Below are 10,434 nucleotides of genomic sequence, written 5' to 3' on the forward strand. Positions count from 1 at the left end.
AATAAGAAATTTTATAAAGAGTATTGATTAATATGGATAAACACGGTTAATGCTGAAGACTCGGACTAAATTAATCAATATGGTCCGAATTTAGTTCAGTTCTCCCATTAATTGGGATTTCTGGCAATAATTCAGCATTTCTCCCTTAAAGCGCTTTTTTTTTTTTTTTGTTTTTTTTTTTTTTGTTTTAGTTCCTTAAAGAATGCCTATTTAACTTTTCAAACTTTACTTTTCTTTAAAAATTGAAAAGAACTCATAAAAAATGTCATTTAAAAAACTCTCTATTCTATTTAAATTTAACTTTGGTTAAGAATGTTCTCTCTCATATACCAAGAATAAAGAAATAATTAAAAAATAATATTTAGGAAAAAATGCAAAATAAGTCTGTATGGTTTACTTGATTTGCAATTAACTACACGTGGTATCAAAATGAATTTGAAAGTTCCTCAGGAATGCCAAAAAAAATAATTTAGTCTCTATCGTCAAATTTGGTTCATTGACGACTCGTAACAGATTTTCATAGCGTGAAATGTTAAAGAGCTAAGAAAATGATGACACTTGTTATATTTAAGTCAAGAAAATTGTGAAACTTGTTACATTTAAGTCAATGATGTTAAATTAGTTGACGAAATTTGACTATAGGAGTTTTTTTTTTTTTTGATATATCTTATGAACTTTTGAGTTCATTTTCATATCATATGAGCTAATTGTAAATCAGGTAGACCACAAAGATTAATTTTGCATTTTTTTTCCTATATTTAACTAATATAGAGAAAAATGTAAGGAGTTTGACGTTTGATTCATTTTAAATCTGGTTCTCCAAATTAGAAAAAATGAATTATACCATTCAAATTTAATTTTTATTTGAAGAGCTTAGGGTGTATTTAGTATTGCGATTTCATGGACAAAATAGAGCAATTTTAAACCAAATCGCAAAAAATTGATTGTTTAGGATTGCGTTTTTTAAAAAATTGTGATTTGAGGTCAATAATCTACGCAAGTCTAGCCCACAAATATTTTGGTCTCTAACCAACCCATAGTTCAACCATATCCAGAAGAAAATGCTATGGGATGATATTATAGGTCTGTCAATGCGGGCTAACTGCTATAATCGCTAGTCGTTTAACCGCTATAACCGCTAACCGCTTAACCGTATTAACCGCCTAACCGCTATAACCACCAAGCGGTTAGCAGTTAATACGGTTAAGCGGTTAGTAGTTATAGCGGTTAAACGGTCATAACCGCCTAGCGGTTAGCGGTTAGAGGTTATTGAGTTTACTAACCATAACCGCTAACCGCATTTTTATATAATATATTTTTATAATTATAATTATAATAATATTTATAAATATAACATAATCACTTGATCATTAAATCACAATTTTTTTAAAATATAATTAAATCACAATTTGAATATTAATATATTATCATTATAATTTATTTGATTATATCACATAATCACTTGATCATTAAATCACAATTTTTTAAAAAAATAATTAAATCACAATTTGAGTATTAATATATTATCACTATAATTTATATGATTATATCACATGATCAATTGATCATTAAAGCATTTGATTATACAATAACAAATTATACATATGTAATATGGCATAACTCATAAGTGTACTAATTCATACTAATACAACAATTAAGTATCTAGAGACTTATTTCCAATGTATGTTATAAACTTATAAGTCTATATATGTTATAAGTCTATATAAGTCTACATATGCATATGAATAATATAAATGTATAATACCAATACTTAATCATATGATTCAATGACAATTCAAATATTTTATTCAAGACTTCAAGTGAATCGTATTATTAATGTACAATGATGATGTGATTCATATAATATCAAATCAAGTAATTGACATTGAATTAAACAATGTATTACTTATAAACACAATTTAAGTATTAATGTATTATCATTATAATTTTATATATTATCACTATAATTGATATGATTATATCACATGATGAATTGATCATTAAATCATATGATTATATAATAACAAATAATACATATATAATATGACATAACTCATAAGTCATAAGTCTACAAGTTAATCATATGATTCATATTATTCATGTATAACGATAATCACAATTGATTCAATTGAATTAAACAATATATTACTTATAGCTACAATTTAATTAAAGCATTATTAGATACTTTAGGAATTTAGGACTTAGGAGTTGAACATTATCATTTACCATTAGATATTAAGTTCAATTCAAAGAAAAAAGATTATAAGTAAATATGATAATAATTTAAATAATTAATCATATGATATAATTTAATGAGATCATATGATTATATAATATCAAATTAAGTAATTGACATTAGATTCAACAATGTGTTACTTATAATCACAATTGAAGTATTAATGTATTTTTTGAACATTTTTTGGAAAAAGAAATTTAACCATTTTTTGAACAATTTTGAATTTTTTGAACCATTTGTAACAATTTTTTCAAAACTGAATCATTGATAGTTAATGGTTTTACCCTTGAACCTTTTTTTTAAAATAAAAAATAAAAAATAATTGAAGGCAAAACTACGTTGTTTTGCACTTCTATATATTCATCTCTTCTTCTCAACCCTAAACCTCAACGAAAATCACTCAGCAGACAGCAGCCTCTCTCACTATCTCAACTCTCGTCTCTCAAGCTCACCCGCTACTCACGCTCGGCTCAACGAAAATACTGGGCAAACCTTATCGTTTCTTTCTCAAATTAAATAGCTAAGGTTAGTGGCTTTCTTTCTTGCTCATACCCAGATTATTTCGCGTTCGTTTTCTTGGAGTTTTTGAAGTGCTCTGTGTATTGTGTAGTTGCCCGAGCTACTTTGATTTTTGATTTCCTACTATTTTACAATTCTTTTCAATGATTTTGGGTCGTTTATTGTGTATTTGTTGATTATTGGGGTATGATCGAAATGGGTTTTGGATTATATTGGTGGGTCACTGGTTGGGGTTGGTATGAGTTGTTCTAGCTGTGCTTGGTTCAATTGAGGTGATGATAATTTGTTCTCTTGGGGCATGGGTGAGTTGGAAAACACACTATTTATGTATGTGGACCAAGAGGGTTGAGGAATTTCAAGAAGCAACGAAGAATGATCCATGGTGAACTAGTTCTGTTCACGAGCAGATGGAATTTGAAGGAAATGGGCACTAGTTAATTAGCTCTACATGTGCGTTGAAGGAAAACTATGGCAGCTGTATGGGGTTGATTTGGTTTATATAAGAAGAAATCGTTGACTTATTATACCTACGGTTAGAAAAACAAAAACATAGATGCAAACTTTGAAGACCTGGTCTTACTTTAAAATTAAATGTATGTTTGGGGTGCAACATCATATATATATGTATCGAAGCCTAAAGGAAAGTGGAAGTGGAGGCTGGCCGGCAAAAGTCAAACTATGGCAGCCGTATTGGCGGGGTTGATTTGGTTTATATATTAAGAAGTGGTTCATTATTATTTGCTTAGAAAGAAAAAAAAAATTGCTAAAGGAGAGCTAATTTTGTAAACTAATTTATTGATTTTTGTGATTTTCCTTAGTTTTCTTGGCAACAGTAAGGCTTCAATCTTGTTGATTGAGTTCTTTAAAGGAGTTGACGACTATAGAATTAGAGTCAAGAGAATAGGTACTAGATAGAGCTGGTAATCATGTTTGTTTATTAATATTTGTGTTTTGGTTGATGGTTTGTAGGTTTGTAATGATGGCTTGGCTTCTTTACTGATAAAATATATTAAGGCTAAATTGTTGTGTTTTATATTGGCATTTTTTAGGTGTGTTTTATATATATACTTTGGGATTTTGTCAAGCATTAACAAGTTTCAGTAGATTATTGCTAATCTCAGGTATGTTATATGTTCTCTTTATATATATATATATATATATATCTATTATAAACCCATTGATCAATGTTTTACAGCTCATTGTACATATCTATTAATTTAAGTAGGTTTTACAAATAGAAGTATGTATATTAAATTGTCTACTGGTGTTTATTAACTGTATTAGATGGAAGACACTTTGAGTGATGCAAGTATCTCGCCAACGAGTAACCCTCCCCCTGTTATGGAAGTGCAAGATATTGAAACACATTCCTCTGAAAATGTTAGAAGTTCATCACCTTCCCAAAAAACCAAAAAACCACCTACAAATCAATCTATTGTGTGAGAGCACTTCAAGAAAGTGGAACCAATTGACAATGACAACCCTAAAGCTAAGTGTAATCATTGTAGCAAGTTGATAGAGTGTCACTATAGGAGAAATGGTACTTCACCTATGATGACCCACCTTACCCATGGTTGCCCAACATCTTCACTTTTGAAATCGAAAGTACCCAAAAGCCAAACTCTGTTGCAAATATCACTTAAGAAATCGGTGGAAGGCACTACTGACAACCAATTGGGATTCAAGAAGTATGATCCAAAAATTTTAAGGAATGGGTTGGCTGAGTATTTCATTGAGAGTGAGATGCCTTTTAGGCATGTGGAGAGTCATTCGTTTAGAAAATGGATGAATTTAGTTGAACCTAGGTTCAATGTACTAAGTCGTAATACTCTACAAAAAGATTGCATGAAAGTGTATGGAAGAGAAAAGCTTGCTTTGAAGAGTGTTTTGCGTGGTAAAAGGATTTGCATCACTACTGACACATGAACATCCGTTCAAAATTTGAACTACATGTGTGTTATCGTTCACTTCATAAATAGAGATTGGATACTACATAAGAAAATAATCAAGTTTTGTCTAATTTCCAATCATTCAGGTGAGCAAATTGGAAAAATGTTGGAGAGTATATTGCTAGAGTGGGGGATTGGTGGTGTTTACACTATTACAGCTGATAATGCCTCGGCCAATAAATTGAGGATTGATTATTTAAAGAGGAGGTTGAAGGATAATAATTATACTGTTTTGGGAGCTGAATTTCTTCACATATGTTGTGCTGCTCACATTTTAAATCTTGTTGTACATGAAGGCTTGGATGAGTTGGTTGATTGTATAGAAAATATAAGGAATGCGGTAAAATATGTGAGATCTTTACTGTCTAGGATGACAAAGTTTAAAGGTTGTATAGAGCGGGAAAATATTACATATGCGAAGATGGTGTTTCTAGATGTTAAAACTATATGGAACTCTACATACTTAATATTGTGTACCACTGAGAAATATGAAAAAGATTTTGAGCTGCTGGGTGAGGATGATTATCAATTTGTTGTTCCTTCTATTATTAACTGGGAAAATGGTAGGGCATTTGTGAAGTTTTTGATAACTTTTTATGATGCCACATTGAAGTTTTCAGATAAATATTTATGAATTAGTTCTTTTCGAATTCACTTTACTTTTTATTATGTATTAATTCATTTTAGTAATATCATGTTTCAAGTTCAAATTGTGTCACTTCCAATTCATATTTCATGCAACTTTGTATTAGTCAATATACATTGAATGATGAGTGTTTTAGTTGTGATCCTATCATGAGGAGTGTGAGTCTTAGCATAAAAGAGAAGTATGAAAAGTATTGGGAGGATATAGAGAACAATACAAATATCAACTTCTTGATGTTTGTTGCTTTTGTTCTTGACCCACAATCCAAAATAAAGGCGTTAACGTATTGGTTGATAAAATGCCATGGGCCTAAGCGGGCGGAAGCCATAGTGAAAATAGTGAAATCCCTTATAAAACGTTTGATGGACCAATACGATAAGTTTAATGCTGGTGAGTCGTCTACCATTCAAGCAAATGTAGGAAGTTCAAGTGGTAATTTGAATGTTGGTTGTGATGTCTTGGAAGATAGCGACTACCAATTTAGGAAGATGTTTTCCCAACACGTTGAGGAAGAGGATGATTTGACATGTAGGTCGGAGTTGGATCGATATTCTTTGGACGAGTATGAAAAAACAATAAAAGATTTTGATATTTTAGGTTGGTGGAAGGTTAATGCGTCCAAATACCCTATTCTAGCAGAGATAGCTCGTGATGTATTTACCATTCCTATTTCTACTGTTGCTTTTGAGTCTGCATTTAGCACAGGTGTGCGTGTATTGGATTGCTTTAGGAGTTCATTGTCTCCACTTACCACTGAGGCCTTGATTTGCACACACAACTGGATAAAGAACCGCATAAGCGATGCCGAGTTGGAGGAGTTTTTGACAGAATTTGATGAGTTAGGTAAATGTTTATAAATTAGTTATTTGCAACTTCATTTAGTTTTCATTATTTATTAATTTATTCTAATTATTTATTCATAGATGTGACTCAACCTTCAAGTTCAAGTGCTGCTTCATCTTTTGCCTAGAGGTTTGTTAGTAACAAAGGTTATCATTTTTTGAATTATCATAGTATTTTAATTACAATGCAATTAAAATGTACATGCAATTAATTCATATATGTGACTCAACCTTCAAGTTCAAGTGTTGCTTTGATATGTGTACATGCTTGTACCTTAATATTATTATGTTTAAGTTTATAACTTTTCTTCTTTTGATGTCCACATGATTTGCTAGAGGACCAGATGAGAGGATTGATGAAGTTTTAATGTTTTATTTGAACTTCATTTATATGTTGTGTTGAACTTTTTTTATATGTTGTGACAGTTGTGTGAACTTTTTTTTTATATGTTGTGTTGATTTTTTTTTTATATGTTGTTTTTTTTTTTTTAAAAAAAAAAAAAATAAAATTAACCGGTTATAATTTAATATTTAAGGAATTTTTTTTAAAGAACAAGTCAATGTAAATTTGGGGTCATTACACCCTCACCATGGTTTTGAGGGTGTGGCAACATGTCCAATATTTCTATGATGGTTTGACGACTAAAAACCATGAGGGTCATTCATGAGCAAAAGTGATTTTGAAGCTTGGAATTTTTTTGAGAGTTTAGGTGAAAATTCATAGTAATGGGATTATTAACTATAGTTGAGAGGAATTCAAAACCTCAAAAAAAATGGTGGTATGTATGAGATAGGGATTACGCCGAATCTTCATGCAAAAATTGATAGTTTGGTAGAGAAAGTTGATGGTGTTTTTGTTACCCATACGAGGATATCCTCCGTTGAGGCCTTTTTCAAAGCCTTCGACATCCCCTAGACTAGACTTGCTGTCAAAACCTTTGGCTTCACAACAACGAGGAAGCTGGGCTTGATCTGGGCATTGGACGAAGAAGGTCAGAGGAACGAACCCCTTTAGCCTTCTTGGATGCTATTGAAAGCTTAACTACAATCTCTAATCTAGACCACGTAGCATCAACAATTACGACAATTGAATCAAAGACTAATGGCTAGGAAGAGAAAAACAAGCTCTCACCAGCGAAATCTAATCTCAGCGGAGAAGGCACATGTTGCCGAACGACAAGACCCATAGTTGTAGACGAGAGCTAAGCAATGACCATCATCGACGAATCAACAAACCTCTCAGAAAACCATCAACGACTGCAGGTGTAACAACCCTGATGGAAAAATCAATTAATTGGTAATTAATCTTATAGTTCGTCTCCCAGCCCTATCCCTCACGGGACAAGACTCAAAGATCATAACATCTCCTATACGAGAGAATTTAGCAGAAGACTTTTAAACTATGGGGATAGAGAGCAGTAACTAAAAAACCATACATTCATACACCAGAGTAATCAAAATGCCTCATAATATAAATACGTCACCAAATGTATCGGTCAACAGACCATCATAAAATATTACAAACTACAAGATAATTTTCTTACAAAAAGATAAAAATATCAAATCCTAACTTTGAGTAGTGCCAAAGAGATGACAATCTCGTTCATTGCCTCCCATGTGATTCCTCCATCATCCCACATGGACGTCAGCCAAATAAGGTCCATGTCTTCAAAAACAACTTGGATCAGGTCCTGAGCAATCACCCAAGTCGGGTCCGTAGGCATCCTCTTCTAGGCTAGCTAAATAGTGCAATTATTCATAATGGAGAGGGGGAAAACATAAAAATAAGGGGGTAAGTCCAATGACTTAATGAAGATTAATGCAACATAATACTCATGTCATTTTAGTGATGAACTCCATTTGATAAAGAATGCAACCGTTTAATAATGAAAATTATCCATAGATGTGATATAAATATAATACATGCTTATAATCATAAGTAACATTGATAGTTCAATAGTATGGTCTACTCGAAATATTATCTCTTCTACGCTACCATCCATATACTAGCAGCCCTGACCGAGTCCGACCTCAGGTGGCTCATGCTACTAATGATGTATGTCCCATAGTGACCGCCTATTAAGGCTGTGCCGATCACAAAACAACTATTGGATTTAATGCCCATATATCACACAAGCATTCTAACTATCAACTTGCTACAATTTATTCTCTACAGATTGGAATGCAAGGCATTTGGAATGAGCGGTGTTGGGAAAATAATATATTGGTAATCAACATTAATTATTGACTAGTACTATGCCTATATATATATTTTCTATCAGGAAGTGAGCGACTCACCCATTTCAAAGGAAAACGATTTCCACACTATTTAAACTCAATTTGGTGAAAAAGTTTTCAAAAGGTAGCTCAATCGGTTGGGATCATGCCTAATGAAGTGGAGGTCACTAGTTCGAATCTCTCCCTTCATCTTGTGCGGATATGTCAAAAAAAAAAAAATGGTGAAATGTTGTAGTTGTTCTGGTATTAAAGGAAGTTGAACATTTATTACCCCATTAATATTTCGGAAAATATTCCGGAACCCCCAGTTCTTTCAAATTTTGAGTTTTTGATTGAGTGTTCAATTTAGTTAATTTAACACTTGAGTTTACAAAGAATTTAGATCTAAGACCTCTAGTCATTTTTCTTTTAAATTAATAACAAAAATGACATGAAAAAACTATTACTATTCCATTCTCATTAAAAGTTCAAAAAACAAACAACAGCAACGCTAGGGTGGCCAGATATTTGAGGGAGCTGATTTTATTGTGCTATTTAAGATTTTGACTTGACATCTATCACCGTCAATAGAAATCCAGTGTGGGTGAGTCTTGCTTTGGCAGCTATATCTTATTTCACTTGGTTTCACCATTTAAAAACATGTATTTATTAAGGGTTAAATACCTTATCCACCCTTGTGGTTTAACAATTTTATTTTTTGCCTCATAGAGCTTACTTTTTATCACATGAGGTTTTTAGCCGAGCACAATGTAAACCTTAAACTATTTACACTTTACATGCTACACATATTTTTATCCGGTTGATCTTTACTAATTAATGTTTTTTTTTTCGAAAGAAAATATTTCCACATACCTCATTCAAACTACTACCCAATTGAAAATGTTTTTCCCAAACTTTAAATTGGGACAATCTCCCCCCCCCTCCCCGGCCCCCCAACTACCAAAAATTGTCAATGTTTCCCCAGTGACGAAACTACCATTAGTAAAATTAAAACAAAAAATATTAAAACTTCTAGAAGAAACCTAAAACTTAAAAAAAAAAAAAAAATCCAAAGTGTGGCAAATTTAAAATTTAAAATAAAAATCCTTTTTATAAGAAAGAACTTAAAAAAAATCGATTTTTTTGTTATAAAAATTGAAAATTTTTGTTTTGTCTTTTTATAACTTTTTTAAATAAAAATTTTCGTTTTTAAAAAATTAACAATTTACGTTGAAGAAAATAAAAATTTTTGTTTTCTAAAACAAAATTTTTAGGGTAAAGTTCACATACCTCCTCAAACTACCACCCAATTGACAATGTTCCCCCCAAAATATTGTCAATGTTCCCCAAGACTAGCAATAAGACAAAAATGACCCTATAAATTTCTCAATAAGACAAAAATACCACTAGAAATAAAAAAAAAAGATTTTTTTAAAAAACAAAAAATTTTAATTTAAATAAAATTATAAAACAAAAATAAAAATAAATAAAAAAACGAAAATTTTCAATTTTTATATAAAAAAATCGATTTTTTTTTTTTAAAATTGGCCAACGGTTGGATTTTTTTTTTTTGTTAGTTTTAGGTTTTTTCTAAAAGTTTTAGTTTTTTTTTTTTTTTTTTTTTTTAAAATTTTACTAAGAGTAATTTGTCATGGGAAAGTTTATTGTTACAATTAGTGGAGGGATATTGTCAGTTAATTAGGTTGAGGGGGTTATAATTTCCCCAAATTTTTAATTTTTCTTTAAATAAAAATTTATGTTTAAAAAAATATATATTCGTCTTAAAAAAAATATTCGTTAAAATTTTTTTTCCTTTTTTAAAAACAAATTAAGAAATTTCGTTTAAAAACTATTATTATTTTTTTAAAAAACCATTATTTTCAAATTAAAAATTTTCCTTTTTAAAAAAAAAATTAATTTTTTTTTGAATTTATAAGAGTATTTTTGTCTTATTGAGAAATATATAGGACATTTTTTATCTTTTTACAAATTTTGGGGATATTGACAATATTTTGATAATTTGAG

Source organism: Corylus avellana, chromosome ca7, assembly GCF_901000735.1.
Source record: "Corylus avellana chromosome ca7, CavTom2PMs-1.0".
Classification (NCBI taxonomy): Eukaryota; Viridiplantae; Streptophyta; class Magnoliopsida; order Fagales; family Betulaceae; genus Corylus; species Corylus avellana.